This window comes from Anolis sagrei, chromosome 5, assembly GCF_037176765.1.
Source record: "Anolis sagrei isolate rAnoSag1 chromosome 5, rAnoSag1.mat, whole genome shotgun sequence".
Classification (NCBI taxonomy): domain Eukaryota; kingdom Metazoa; phylum Chordata; class Lepidosauria; order Squamata; family Dactyloidae; genus Anolis; species Anolis sagrei.
The window spans coordinates 75970318-75984218 of NC_090025.1; the positions used below are offsets into that span (position 1 = coordinate 75970318).

General features: G+C 41.6%; 1 protein-coding gene across 1 annotated transcript in view; it reads left to right on the forward strand.

Annotated features, from left to right (window-relative positions):
- Positions 1 to 7288: 7288 nt before the first annotated feature.
- TEC (tec protein tyrosine kinase) overlaps positions 7289 to 13901 on the forward strand; it is a 79915-nt gene continuing 73302 nt past the window's right edge. Inside the window, exon 1 of the mRNA XM_067468783.1 lies at positions 7289 to 7539. The gene's annotated coding sequence lies outside the window, so the exon portion shown is untranslated. The remainder of the gene's footprint in view (positions 7540 to 13901) is intronic.

The window sequence follows — 13901 nt, forward strand, 5'->3', positions numbered from 1 at the left end:
CATCCACCGGACTAAACTACTTTTCCCAGAGTCCTTTCTTGACTCTGCTATTTCCCAGAGCCCTTAACTGGCTCTCCTCTTCCCCGGGTCTCATCCACCGGACTGAATATTAACTGACGCTTTCAAACCTTTTATTCCTTAAACTCCGCCCACCTCCTCTGAGGCTGTGTTACCATGGCAACCTATCCCTCACAGTTAGGCCATAGCAACTAATGTAAAACCTAAATACAGTTTAAATACAGTATAATAAACACTCTATAATAAACATTATAAATACAGTTTAAATACATTATAAATAACACTTTATAATAAACACATCTCTACATGAATAAACATAACAGTTTAAGTAATGCACCAGTAAGGCCTTTTCACGAACCACCATGAGAATTTGGGGGGGGGGAGCTGAAGCCCCCCGAGCCCCCCCCCCCCCTGGCTACATGCCTGTACCCAGCTCAAATCAAATCACATCCCCAGCAATTTGGGTCCCCTTCCACACAGCTGTTTAAAATCTACATTGAAGTGGATTATATGGCAGTGTAGACTCAGGTAATCCAGTTCAAAGCAGATATTTTGGATTATCTGCCTTGATGTTCTAGGTTATAAGGCTGAGTCCCTTCAGGAAGATAAGATGGTCTACAAATAAATTATTATTATTATTATTATTATTATTATTATTATTATTTTACTGACACAAAAGCACAGTATGTCACAGCAAACAAGATCTATATGCTGGATTTCGTATCACAAAATCACAAGTCGAACACTTCCCAAGCGTCTAGGACTGTGTGATGTATTTTCGAATGATGCGCAGAGATCCAAGTAAGGTGGTCTTTTGCGGTTGACAGATCGTGATTTTGTCAATGTTTATTGTTTCCAAATGCTGGCTGAGATCTTTTGGCATGGCACCCAGTGCACCAATAACCACTGGGATCACCTGTACTGGATTATTATTATTATTATTATTATTATTATTATTATTATTATGTGTGGAATGGCCCTCAGGGGCTTAATTTGACTCCTTTCATGTTAACAGAGAGCTTGCTGTTACAGTAGTATTTTATTTACATGTTCTACTATATGTTTAACTGCCAAAACAAGCGCGACAAAATTCTCTTAAATGGAACAAGTTTAATATGTTCCCATAATACAAGCCTTTTTTCAAAAAGAAGTATAACAAAGCATAAGAGTCCAATCCATTTTGTTACAAAGGAAGAAAAATAATTTTAATTTGCTTGGCACTCCAGGGTTTCTAGTTCAAAGAGCTTTTCAAAACCATTTCCCTACATGCAGTATCTTTATTATAAGAAACAAAGCTGCACTATTTTTAGATTCCTCAACAAGGAATACATGATGTTGTAATAAGGCATCCATGGGCCCTTCCACACAGCCCTATATCCCAGAATATCAAGGCAGATACTTCACAATATCTACTTTGAACTGGGTTATCTTAGTCCACACTGCCATATAATCCAATTCAATGTGGATTTTATACAGCTCTGTGGATGGGGTCCATGTCTACCTAAGTTTCTTCTTTCAAGTGGAGAGCCGTTGCATGTGAATTCTGGAGGAAAGTATAAAAAAACCCTGAAACCAATGTGCAAATGGATGAAACAAGATATTGGTATAATTATTATGAGTTCTCACCAACAGCTAAACACTTGTGTAAAGCAGAAAAATCAAAATGCAAGTAGGCACTTAGATACAATTCAATTCATTTTATTACTTGAGGATCAGTGTCTCTGCATATGGGTTCCCAACAGCAATCTCATCATCTGTTTGACCTATACTTTATGTGCACTGGAACTCATAAAGGTATTGCGAAAGGCAGTTTCAGGGAAAGAATTTGTGTTAAGCCTCCTTTCACCATCCAGACTTCCTTCTTTGAGTCCTCCAAGTTAGATGCCCTTTGACTGTTTGCTGTGTACCTGTCGCTTAACTTTGATCGTTATTTGTACATACATATGAAATTCATGGAGTCACTATACTGGCAATCTGAAGAGACTTATATACATTAAGCTAAATACAGGCAGTCCTTCATATCCATAGGTTCTGCAGCCATGGATTCAACCAACCACAACTCGAAAATAGTCAGGGAAAAAACAACCCCAAAGGTTTATTTTGCCTTATACAGAGAACTACGCTGAAGTGTAGGCATTTCTATTTCACAGACCCTCAGGCTTTCCTGGCATTGGTCTGAGGTGTTTGCCATTATATCAGTTCTACAATGTAGATGTACACCATGGCAGCCCTACAGCTCTTCTTGCCCTGTGTTTGAGTGTTGTTTTACTGTTATAATTTTAGACCTTTTTAATGCTGGTAGCCAGATTTTGTTCATTTTCATGGTTTCCTCCTTTCTGTTGAAAATGTCCACATGCTTGTGGATTTCAGTGGCTTTTCTGTGTAGTCCGACATGGTGGTTGTTGGAGTGGTCCAGCATTTCTGTATTCTCAAATAATATGCTATGTCCAGGTTGGTTCATCAGGTGCTCTGCTATGGCTGACTTCTCTGGTTGAAGGCACTGCAGACTACTTCAACATTGCAATGTATTTAATCAGCTTTGGATCTGTGTGGGAGGCAGACTGCGTTGGATAATAGAGAACGCTGGATGAGCAAAGGTTGGATAAGCAAGACTCTAGTATGTGTGTGTGTTTGTAGCTTTGGATATGTGTGTGTGTGTGTGTATGTATATAAAACAAAGATGGCAGGGACCTAACAGAAGCTGAAGAGATCAAGAGAAGATGGTGAGACTATACAGAAAATCTGTATAGGAAGGATAATAATATCGAGGATAGTTTTGACTGTGTTGAGTGAATTAGAACCAGACATCCTGAGGAGTGAGGTTGAATGGGCCTTAAGAAGCATTGTTAACAACAAGGCAGCAGGAGACGATGGGATCCCTGCTGAACTGTTTAAAATCTTGAAAGATGATGCTGTCAAGGAGATGCATGCCATATGCCAGCAAATATGGAAAACACAAGAATGGCCATCAGACTGGAAAAAATCCACTTATATCCCCATACCAAAAAAGGGAAATGCTAAAGACTGCTCAAACTTCCATACAGTGGCCCTTATTTCTCATGCCAGTAAGGTCTCATACTCAAGATCCTGCAAGGAAGACTCCAGCAATACATGGAGCGAGAGTTGCCAGATGTACAAGCTGGGTTTAGAAAAGGCAGAGGAACCAGAGACCAGATTGCCAATATCTGCTGAATAATGGAGAAAGGCAGGGAGTTTCAGAAAAACATCTATTTCTGTTTTATTGACTAGTCTAAAGCCTTTGAAGGTGTGGATCATAATAAATTGTGGCAAGTTCTTAACCAAATCACCTTGTCTCTCTCCTGAGGAATCTGTATAAGGGCCAAGTAGCAACAGTCAGAACTGACCATGGATCAATAGACTGGTTCAAGATTGGGAAAGGCATACGGCAGGGTTGTATACTCTCACCCAACCTATTCAACCTGTATGCAGAACACTTCATGCGATGTGCAGGGCTTGTCGAATGCAAGGCTGGGGTGAAAATTGCTGGAAGAAACATTAACAACCTTAGCTATGCAGATGACACCACTTTGATGGCTGAAAATGAGGAGTTGCGGAGCCTTCTAATCAAAGTGAAAGACGAAAGTGCAAAAGCTGGGTTGCAGCTAAACATAAAAAAACCAAGATTATGGCAACAAGAATGATTGACAACTGGGAAATAGAGGGAGAAAACATGGGAAATCCCAAACATGGGAAAACAGCCAGGAAATCAGGAGACGCTTACTTCTTGGGAGGAGAGCAATGTCCAATCTCGATAAAATAGTGAAGAGTAGAGACATCACACTGGCAACGAAGATCTGCATAGTTAAAGCAATGGTATTCCCCATAGTCACCTATGGATGTGAGAGCTGGACCTTAGGGAAGGCTGATCGAAGAAAGATAGATGCTTTTGAGCTGTGGTGTTGGAGGAAAGTTCTGAGAATGCCTTGGACTGCGAGAAGATCCAACCAGTCCATATTCAGGAAATAAAGCCCAACTGCTCATTGGAGGGAAGGATAGTAGAGGCAAAGATGAAGTACTTTGGCTACATCATGAGGAGACAGGAAAGCTTGGAGAAGACAATGATACTGGGAAAAATGGAAGGAAAAAGGAAGAGGGGCCGACCAAGGGCAAGATGGATGGATGGCATCCTTGAAGTGGCTGGCTTGACTCTGAAGGAGCTGAGGGAGGTGACGGCCAACAGGGAGCTCTGGCGTGGGCTGGTCCATGAGGTCACAAAGAGTCGGAAACGACTGAACAAATGAACAACAACAACAACAACAACAACAACAACAACACACACACACATATATATATGCTAAGATGCAGGCTTTTGAAGAAGACCGAGTCTTGCATTATATGTTTTATGTACTGAGTCGCCTGAGTGCTGAGAAAGGTGGTATACAAATAGAATCATAATCATGGAGTTGGAAGAGCTCTTGTCCAACCCTCTGCCAAGAAGCAGGAATATTGCATTCAAAGCACCCCTGACAGATGGCCATCTAGCCTCTGTTTAAAAACCTCCCAAGAAGGAGCCTCCACCACATTCCGGGGCAGAGAGTTCCAGTGCTGAACGGCTCTCACAGTCAGGAAGTTCTTCCTAATGTTCAGATGGAATCTCCTTTCTTGTAGTTCGAATGGCCATTGTTCCGCGTCCTAGTCTCCAGGGAAGCAGAAAACAAGCTCCCTCCTCCCTGTGACTTCCTCTCGCATATTTATACATGGCTATCATATCTCCTCTCAGCCTTCTCTTCTTTAGGCTAAACATGCACAGCTCCTTAAGCCGCTCCTCATAGGGCTTGTTCTCCAGATCCTTGATCATTTTAGTTACCCTCCTATGGACACATTCCAGCTTGTCAACATCTCTCTTCAATTGTGGTGCCCAGAATTGGACACAATATTCCATAATACATAATACATAAATATTTTAAATTGGTTTGAATGGTTACAACTATTCCTACATATATGTATATCTATATATATATATAAATGCTCTGTGCATAATGAGTTCCTTAAAAACAAAAGAACCAATGAACGAAATCACACCAAATTTGGCAACAAAACGTCTCACAACACAAGGAATGACCATCACTCAAAAAATTATGATTTTGTCATTTTGGAATTGTAGTTGCTGGGATTTATAGTTCACCTACAATCAAAGAGCATTCTGAACTCCATCAATGATGGAATTGAACCAAACTTGGCACACAAACTTGGTCAGAACTCCCATGACCAACAGAAAATACTGGAAGGGTTTGGTGGGCATTGACCTTGAGTTTGGGAGTTGTAGTTCCTCTACATCCAGAGAGCACTGTGGACTCAAACAATGATGGATCTGGACCAAACTTGGCACGGATACTCAACACACCCAAATATGAACACAGATGGAGTTTGGGGGAAATAGACCTTGACATTTAGGAGTTGTAATCACTGGGATTCATAGTTCACCTACAATCAAAGAGCATTCTGAACCCCACCAACAACGGAATTGGGGCAAACTTCCCATACAGAACCCCCATGACCAATAGAAAATACTTACGGCCATCCAATCCAACACCCTTCACCAGGGCAAGAAAACGTAATCAAAGCCCTCCTGACAAAGAGCCATCCAGCCATAGATATACATAGATAGATAGATAGACAGATAGATAGATAGATAGATAGATAGATAGATAGATAGATAGAGATAGATAGTAGGGCTGGGCGGTTTCGTTTCGTTAATTCGTAATTCGTTAATAATTCGTTAATTTTTTCAATTACAAAACGATAACGAACCATTCTGGAGCAATTATTTAAAAAAACGAATTTTCAAAAACGTTTTGTAAATGCTTCGTATTTCGATATTGTATTCGTTTCGTTATTGTTTTGAGGTAGTTTCGTTATTATTTCCGCATGTCTGGGCCAGTTTTATGGTTTAATTAGTGAAAAAAAATTATAATATCACACCAACAGTCAACAACAGAGGGAGAGGGAAGCTTCAGAAGGTTTTGGAGGTTTTTTAGCGTACTTCGCGGTCACGTCCGCCATTAACGAATCGATTCGTTATTGTTTCGGAAATCGATTCGTTAATTTTTTACCATTTACGAAATTTCGTAAATATCGAACTTTTTAAAAGGAAAATTTTGTAATTATTTTAAATATCGAAACAAAAAAAACCCCCAAATACAAATCGATTTTAGAAACAAATTTTTCCGTTGTTAAAAATCAGAGAAATAAGAGAGATGGATGAACTAACTTTTTTGTTGAAAAAAAATACTGGAAATCCGATAAAGAGGACAGATTGGACATTTTATGACAATTACGAGAAAGAAGAAAGTAATTAAGAGTTTTATTTTAAAGTAACGGGAATAACTTGGTTTTTGGAGACACAACACCTGATGAGGAGATGGAAGTCAATCCTTTTTATTTTTATTATTATATTTTTTACCTCTTTTTGCACCTTTTTTTTCTTTACTTCTCTCTCTTTTTTCCCACACTGTTCTATCTTCTTTTTATTGTTCTCCCTCTTTCGTTGTATTTAGTAGATAATTCAATAAAAACTTATTTAAAAAAAAAAAATTTTTTTCCGTTGTTACCCAGGCCTAATAGATAGAGATAGATAGATATATAGTATCATAGATTTGAAAGGGACCCCTAAAGAAGGACAATTATATGTCACATGTTCCAGAGTAAGCAAACCAGACAATCTCCACATCAACACTGAGAAAGAAACAGCAAGGAATACTGTTTACCCACAAGCATAAAGAAATTATATATATTAGAAACCCACACTTTCTCATTACTTTATTTTCCAGATCAACAGACTGGACCACAGCAACGCGTGGCAGGGGGCAGCTAGTAATACATATACGTAGGAAACATAAGTTTTGGATAGCATAAGGAAGGGTTAATAGCCCTTTAACTTTCCTTTGCCGTCTGTGGCCCTGTTTGGAAGACTTCACCTCACTTTCTGTCCCTCTGGCAACTGGATTTTGAAAATGTTGATTTGAGTTCTAGCTTATTGCAAGGCTTATAGCCCTTAGGTTTCAAATTGTACACTGTATGGTTTGTATCAATGTCTGAGTGCCTTTGAGAGGGAGAAAAACTGGCCTATGCGTATACTAATAGTAGTAGTGGCGGGAATGTCACTTTTTGCTTTCTCTCCACAGCCCCTGGCATTCCTCAGCACCTGCTGAGCCAGTCAGCTTGGCCAGGAAGCCAGGCAGCGCCTTGCAGCTTGCAGGCTTCAGCTTCCGTTTTCTGCGAGAACAAGCCTCCACCTCCTCCTCCTTTTTTGTCCTCAAGCTGAAAACAACTTCGAGAGGGAAGGCAGAAGGTGAAGAGGAGGCTGAGGGCTCTTCCACACAGCCACATAACCAGAATATCAAGCCAGATAATCCACAATATCTGCCTTGAACTGAATATCTGAGCCCACACTGCCATGTCATCCAGTTCAATGTGGATTGTACACAGCTGTGTGGAAGGGGCCTGAGACACCGAGGCTGGGGCCACAACTTCAACCCTCTACACTACAACCTTCTCCAGGTAAAACCAGACTGAAAGGATCCTGTCTGAACATAGAAGCTAAGCAAGGTCCTTGGGTGGGAGGCCGACTGGGAAGGCTAAGGGCTAGTGTTCTCTAAACTTTGGCTCACATTTTGGACTCCCTCTCTCAGAATTCCAGAGCATTGGGCAAGTTGGCTGGGAGTTGAAGTCCAAAGTTTGGGAAATACTTACTTACTTACTTAGGCGATCCCTTGTAGTCCAAGGATGATGGTCCTTCAAGAGTGGTATCCTGGGGTCTGTAGGTGACTGAGGAGCCCTAAGCCCCCACGACTGGACTGACATTAAGTCCAGTCGTGTCTGACTCTTGGGGTTGGTGCTCATCTCCATTTCTAAGCCAAAGAGCTGGTGTTGTCCATAGACACCTCCAAGGTCATGTGGCCGGCATGACTGCATAGAGCGCCATTATCTTCCCTTACTTACTTACTTAGGCGATCCCTCATTGTTTGACGATGATGTGGTATCCTGGTGGTGGGTCCATAGGTGACTGTGGAGCCCTATTCTTGATCTGGGCATCGGTTTCCAGGTAGAAGGCGGTCTGGGTCGGGGTTGGCTTGCTGCGCCTCCTCTTGGCACATTTCTCTCTTTCGCCCTCCATTCATGCCTCTTCAAATTCTGCAGCACTGCTGGTCACAGCTGACCGCCAACTGGAGCGCTCAAGGGCCAGGGCTTCCCACTTCTCAGTGTCTATGCCAGAGTTTTAAAGGTTGGGTTTGAGTCCATCTTTAAATCTCTTTTCCTGTCCTCCAACATTACGTTTTCCATTCTTGAGTTCGGAATAGAGCAACTGCTTTGGGAGACGGTGGTTGGGCATCCAGACAACATGGCCGGTCCAGCGGAGTTGATGGCGGAGGACCATTACTTCAATGCTGGTGCTCTTTGCTTGTTCCAGGGAAATACTATATTTCATAGCAAAACCACCTCAGGGTATCTTTTGCTTAAGAAAACCTTATGAAGTTCAGGGCATCACCATAAGTTGACCTGAAGGTGCAGTTGTGCTTTGTATTATTACACTATGCATTGTCGAAGTCTTTCATGGCTGGAATCACTGTGGTTGTTGTTGGTTTTTCGGGCTGTATGGCCATGTTCTGGAAGCATTCTCTCCTGACGTTTCGCCCACATCGATGGCAGGCATCCTCAGAGTTTGTGAGGTTTGTTGGAAACTAGGAAAATCGGGTTTATATATCTGTGGAATGCCCAGGGTGGGAGAAAGGACTCTTGTCTGTTTGAGGTAGGTGTGAATGTTGCAATTGGCCACCTCGATTAGCATTTACTGGCCTAGTAGTTTCAAGGTCTGGCTTCTTACTGCCTGGGGGAAATCCCTTGTTGGACAATTTCAACAGAAAGAAACAAACAATGAAAATGAACAAAATCTGGCTACTAGTATTAAAAAACTCTAAAATCAAAACAGTAAATAAAGAACAGCACTCAAAAACAGGAGAACTCCAGACAAGAAACAATCAGGGCCAGCTAATCACCTCCCAACAAAGGATTCCTAGTTTCCAACAGACCTCACAACCTCTGAGGATGCCTGGCATAGATGCAAGTGAAACATCAGGAGAGAATGCTTCTAGAACATAGCCATACAGCCCAAAAAACAACCCATTACACTATGTGTTCAACATTTACTAGTAGAGTATTGGGTGGGGGGGCAAGGGAAGGAAAAGGAAACATTTGGGGATAATAGATGAGTTACTGGTGAGTTGCATCTTTACAAATGTCTAATATGTCGCAAGGAGAAAGCAGAGGGTGAGCATTGTTGATGTATGGGGAATTCTTTTACAAAATTATAATTGTTACAATATGTTTTCTTTAACACATATTTCATAAAATATTGAGGATTTTAAGAATTTGAAGTACATTGGTTGTATCTTCTTCTGTTTTCTCACACTGTCTCCTGTTCTTCATATATTCTTTTCCAGTTCTTCTCCAATGAAACTGATGTTAATTTTTCATAACAGAGATCATTTAATTGGGTTGCTGTGAGTTTTCTGGGCTGTATGGCCATATTCCAGAAGCATTCTCTCCTGACATTTCACCCGCATCTATGGCAGGCATACTTAGAGGTTGTGAGATTAGATCAGCCCCTTCGTTAATGTTGTTTTGAAGAAAACTAAAAACCTGGCTGTTCGAACAGGCGTTTGGTTAAACAATTCAATGTACACGATGAATATAGGGAACGGAATTATGGAAGACAAATTGGATCACGATTCTACTTACGAGACGTTAATGTGTTGTTATTGATGTGTCATTTTGTATATGATGCTGTTAATGGTTTTTAAATTTTGTATGCTGTTGGATTGACTTTTGCTCTTGTTGTAAACCGCGTTGAGTCGCCTACAAGGCTGTGAAATTGCGGTATGCAAGCAAAGTAAATAAATAAATGTCAGAAGAAACCATGAAAATGAACAAAATCTGGCTACCAGTATTAAAAAACTCAAAAAATTACAACAGCAAAACAACAGAGAGTAAACAATCAGGCACATCAAATCACTCTCAACAAAAGATTCCCCCCAGCCACTTCCAAGCCATTAAATGCTAATCAAGGTGGTCAGTTGAAACATTCACACCTAGCTCAAGCAGACAAAAGTCCTTTGTCCCACCCTGGTCATTCCACAGATATATAAACCCATTTTCCTACTTCCAACAGACCTCACTACCTCTGAGGATGCTTGCCAGAGATGCAGGCGAAACGTCAGGAGAAAATGCCTCTAGAAGATGGCCATATAGCCCGGAAAAAACTACAACAACCCACTTGAGAGAATGATGGATTTTGGGGTTTGTAGCAAAGTAGATCCTGTAAGCCGGGAATTATTTATTTATTTACGACATTTATATGCCGCCCTTCTCACCCCGAAGGGGTCTCAGAGTGGCTTACAAGATATATATATATATATATATATATATATATATATACACACACACACAATATATTATATCATTAGCATAGTACAATATCAGTATTAAATATTACTATACTAGCTTGGGGACCCGGCACTGCCTGGGTTATTAGAGAAAGTGGGTAATGGTGGTTCTGTATGCCAAGTTTAGTCTTTATTGGTCATTGGATAACGACTGCATTGTTTTCAGGAAGTGAGTGAAGGTACTTGAAGTCCCATCATCCATGGTCCACCCTCCTCCAAACAGCAGCATGATGTAGAGTGGGTCATGGGGACTCTGTGTGCCAAGTTTGGTCTTGATCAGTCATTGGCGAGGGTCTCAGTGGTCTCAGGAAGTGAGTGAAGTGACTGCAAGTACCATCATCCATTGTCAAATTCTTCCAAACCGCACCAGGATGTAGAGTGGGTCATGCGGGCTCTCTGTGTTAATTGTGGTCCTGATCCATCATTGCTGGCAGTTGTAATGGTCTTAGGAAGGGAGTGCAGGTATTGCAAGTCCCATCGTCCATGGTGCATCCTCCTCCAAACTGCACCAGGGTGTAGAGTGCGTCATGGAGACTCAGTGTGCCAAGTTTGGTCTTCATCGGTACTTGGATGTGGGTTGCAGTGGTCTCAGAAATTGAGCAAAGGTACTGCAAGTCCCATAATCCATGGTCCATCCCCAGCCAAACCACGCCAGGGTGTAAAGTGGGTCATGAGAGGTCTATGTGCCAAGTTTGGTCTAGATCAGTCATTGGATGAGGTCAACAGCGGTCTCAGAAAGTGAGTGATGGGACTGGAAGTCCCATCATCCATGGTCCATCCATATTACATGTACATCCATGGTCCATATTACATGTAATATAAATATATAATTATAATATCATATTATTCTTATTAGTATTATATTGCATTGCATTATAATATTATGGGGTTTGTAGCAAAGTAGATCCTGTGGGCCAGGATTTCTTTCTTTCTTTATTTATTTATTGACATTTATATGCTGTAAATAAATAAATAAAATGCCCACCTCAGCTTTAAGGCATCTGTATTGCAGTGCTTATAACCATAAATTCTTTCAAATGAAGACCTTGTGTGCAGAGTATGACTGTGCGTGCCCCTTTTATAGAGAAGGGTACGGGACTGAGACTGTTGGCTGGGTAGTTTCTTATTCCCAAGGGCAACTCTGCTGCCAAGAGGAAGGAAACTCTCACCAGGTAGGCGGTTAAGTGCTTGTTTGTACATCTGGTTGCTGTACAACTATCGAGGCCGTTCTTCATCTCTGTGTACATGGAATTTCCAAATGGCTTCTCTGTTGTGCATGAGAGTTTTGTTACACCAATCATATCACTTTATTTTTAAAACATCCAAAAAAATTGGGGAATGCTTTCAGAACTCACAATATAATAACATCTATTGATCTGATAGAAATGTATAGAAGTGATGCAGTATAACCATAAGAGCTAGCCAGTGTGAGATCAGTGGTTAGAGCAGCATTCCTCAACTAGATGCCCTTCCTATGGATGCTTCAGACTGAAAATCCCAGCTAGCCTGACTAGAGATGAGCTAGAGATGGTGGGAGTTAAAAATGTCTGGAGGGCAAGATGTTGGCAGAAACTGTGCCAGCTGCGCCCGTATCTTGGGAAGTCTGACTCGGCCACGGTAGTCCACGCTCTGGTTACATCCCACATAGATTACTGCAATGCGCTCTACGTGGGGTTGCCCTTGAAGACTGCCCGGAAGCTTCAGATGGTCCAGCGTTCGGCAGCCAGGTTGCTAACGGGAGTGGCACTCAGGGAGCACACCACTCCGCTGCTGAGCCAGCTCCACTGGCTGCCAATTTGCTACCGGGCACAATTCAAGGTGCTGGCTTTAGCCTATAAAGCCCTAAACAGTTCCGGCCCCACTTACCTCTCCGAACGCATCTCCACCTATGAACCGACGAGGACGTTAAGATCGTCCGGGGAGGCCCTGCTCTCGGTCCCGCCTGCGTCACAGGCGCGGTTGGCGGGGACGAGGGACAGGGCCTTCTCGGTGGTGGCCCCTCGGCTATGGAATGCCCTACCCGTAGACATCAGGCAGGCCCCTTCGTTGCTGGCGTTCTGGAGGAAGGTCAAGACGTGGCTCTATGAACAAGCGTTCGGCTAACAATGCAACTGAACTCATGAAGACGGTATAAATGAACAAAGGAACGGTAGAAGGATTATGAGAACAGAATCTGATTTTTACTGAGGCGTTGATGACTATGTTGTGTTGCTTTGTATTGTCTGTCGTGTATGTTGTGTTTTAACTAATTGTTATTGTTATATAAATTGTAAACCGCATTGAGTCGCCGAATTAGACTGAAAAATGCGGTATAAAAATAAAGCAAATAAATACTGTACCAACTGTTGGAGAAGACCTTTTCTCCCCAGCAAAGTAAGCAAATTAAGCAGAATTCAACAGGGCGATTAAAGACTGGAATTTAGAGGATTAAATATAGAACCACAGGAAACTTAAGTGCAGCCAGAGGTTTTTCACCACAGCAGTTTTCACAGCTGATGGGAGGGACAGCGATTAAAAAGCTTTTTAGCTTTGGAAAGGAACTGCTAAGCTGACATTCTCAAATAGAGCTGACATTCTCAGGTATTCCCTGTCATTTATATATTGTTTCTTGGAGTCACTATAAAAAAAGCTCTTATCCTTTAGACTATATGCACTGAAAATAAGCAATTTCATTTTTGAGACTTATTTTTTTTTAAATTTTTTTCCAGAATTCTTTGACTTATTTCATTTGGTTCTCTGGTTCAATTTGTCTTGGCTTTCCAGCTCACATATTATTTATTTATTTCCTTTATTTATACCTCTTCCTTCTCCCCCCACGGGAGGACTCAGGGCGGCTTCACAAATATACCTTACGGTGTCATCATAATAAAACAATCAACAATACATTAAAATATAAAAATATTAGCAGTAATTAAAACAATTCATTAACACACACCTATTAAAATCAGACTCTAAAATTCAGTCCGGGTTAAATCATTAGCATAAGTATTAAAATCCTCTTTCACTTACTGCTCACTTAGCAAACGCTTGGTCCCAAAGCCAGGTCTTAATTTTTTTCCCTAAAAGACAGGAGGGAGGTGGCCATTCCGATGTCTCTAGGGAGAGTGTTCCACAGGCTGGGGGCCACTGATGAGAAGGCCCTGTCCCTCGTCCCCACCAAATGCGTTTGCAATGTCGGTAGGGATGAGAGCAAGGCCTCCCCAGATGATCTTAAGTTTCGTGATGGTTCGTACCAGGAGATATGTTCGGACAGGTAGTCTGGGCCAGAACCATTTATATATTATTGTCATTCTCCTCCTCCCTCCGGCCTCAAATAACATTTTGTTAATCTACATTACGTGTCAAACTCAATCTCCGAGGGTTGAATCTGGCTCGCCATGGCATTTTATATGACCCTCCAGTTGCTTGACTTCAATCTTT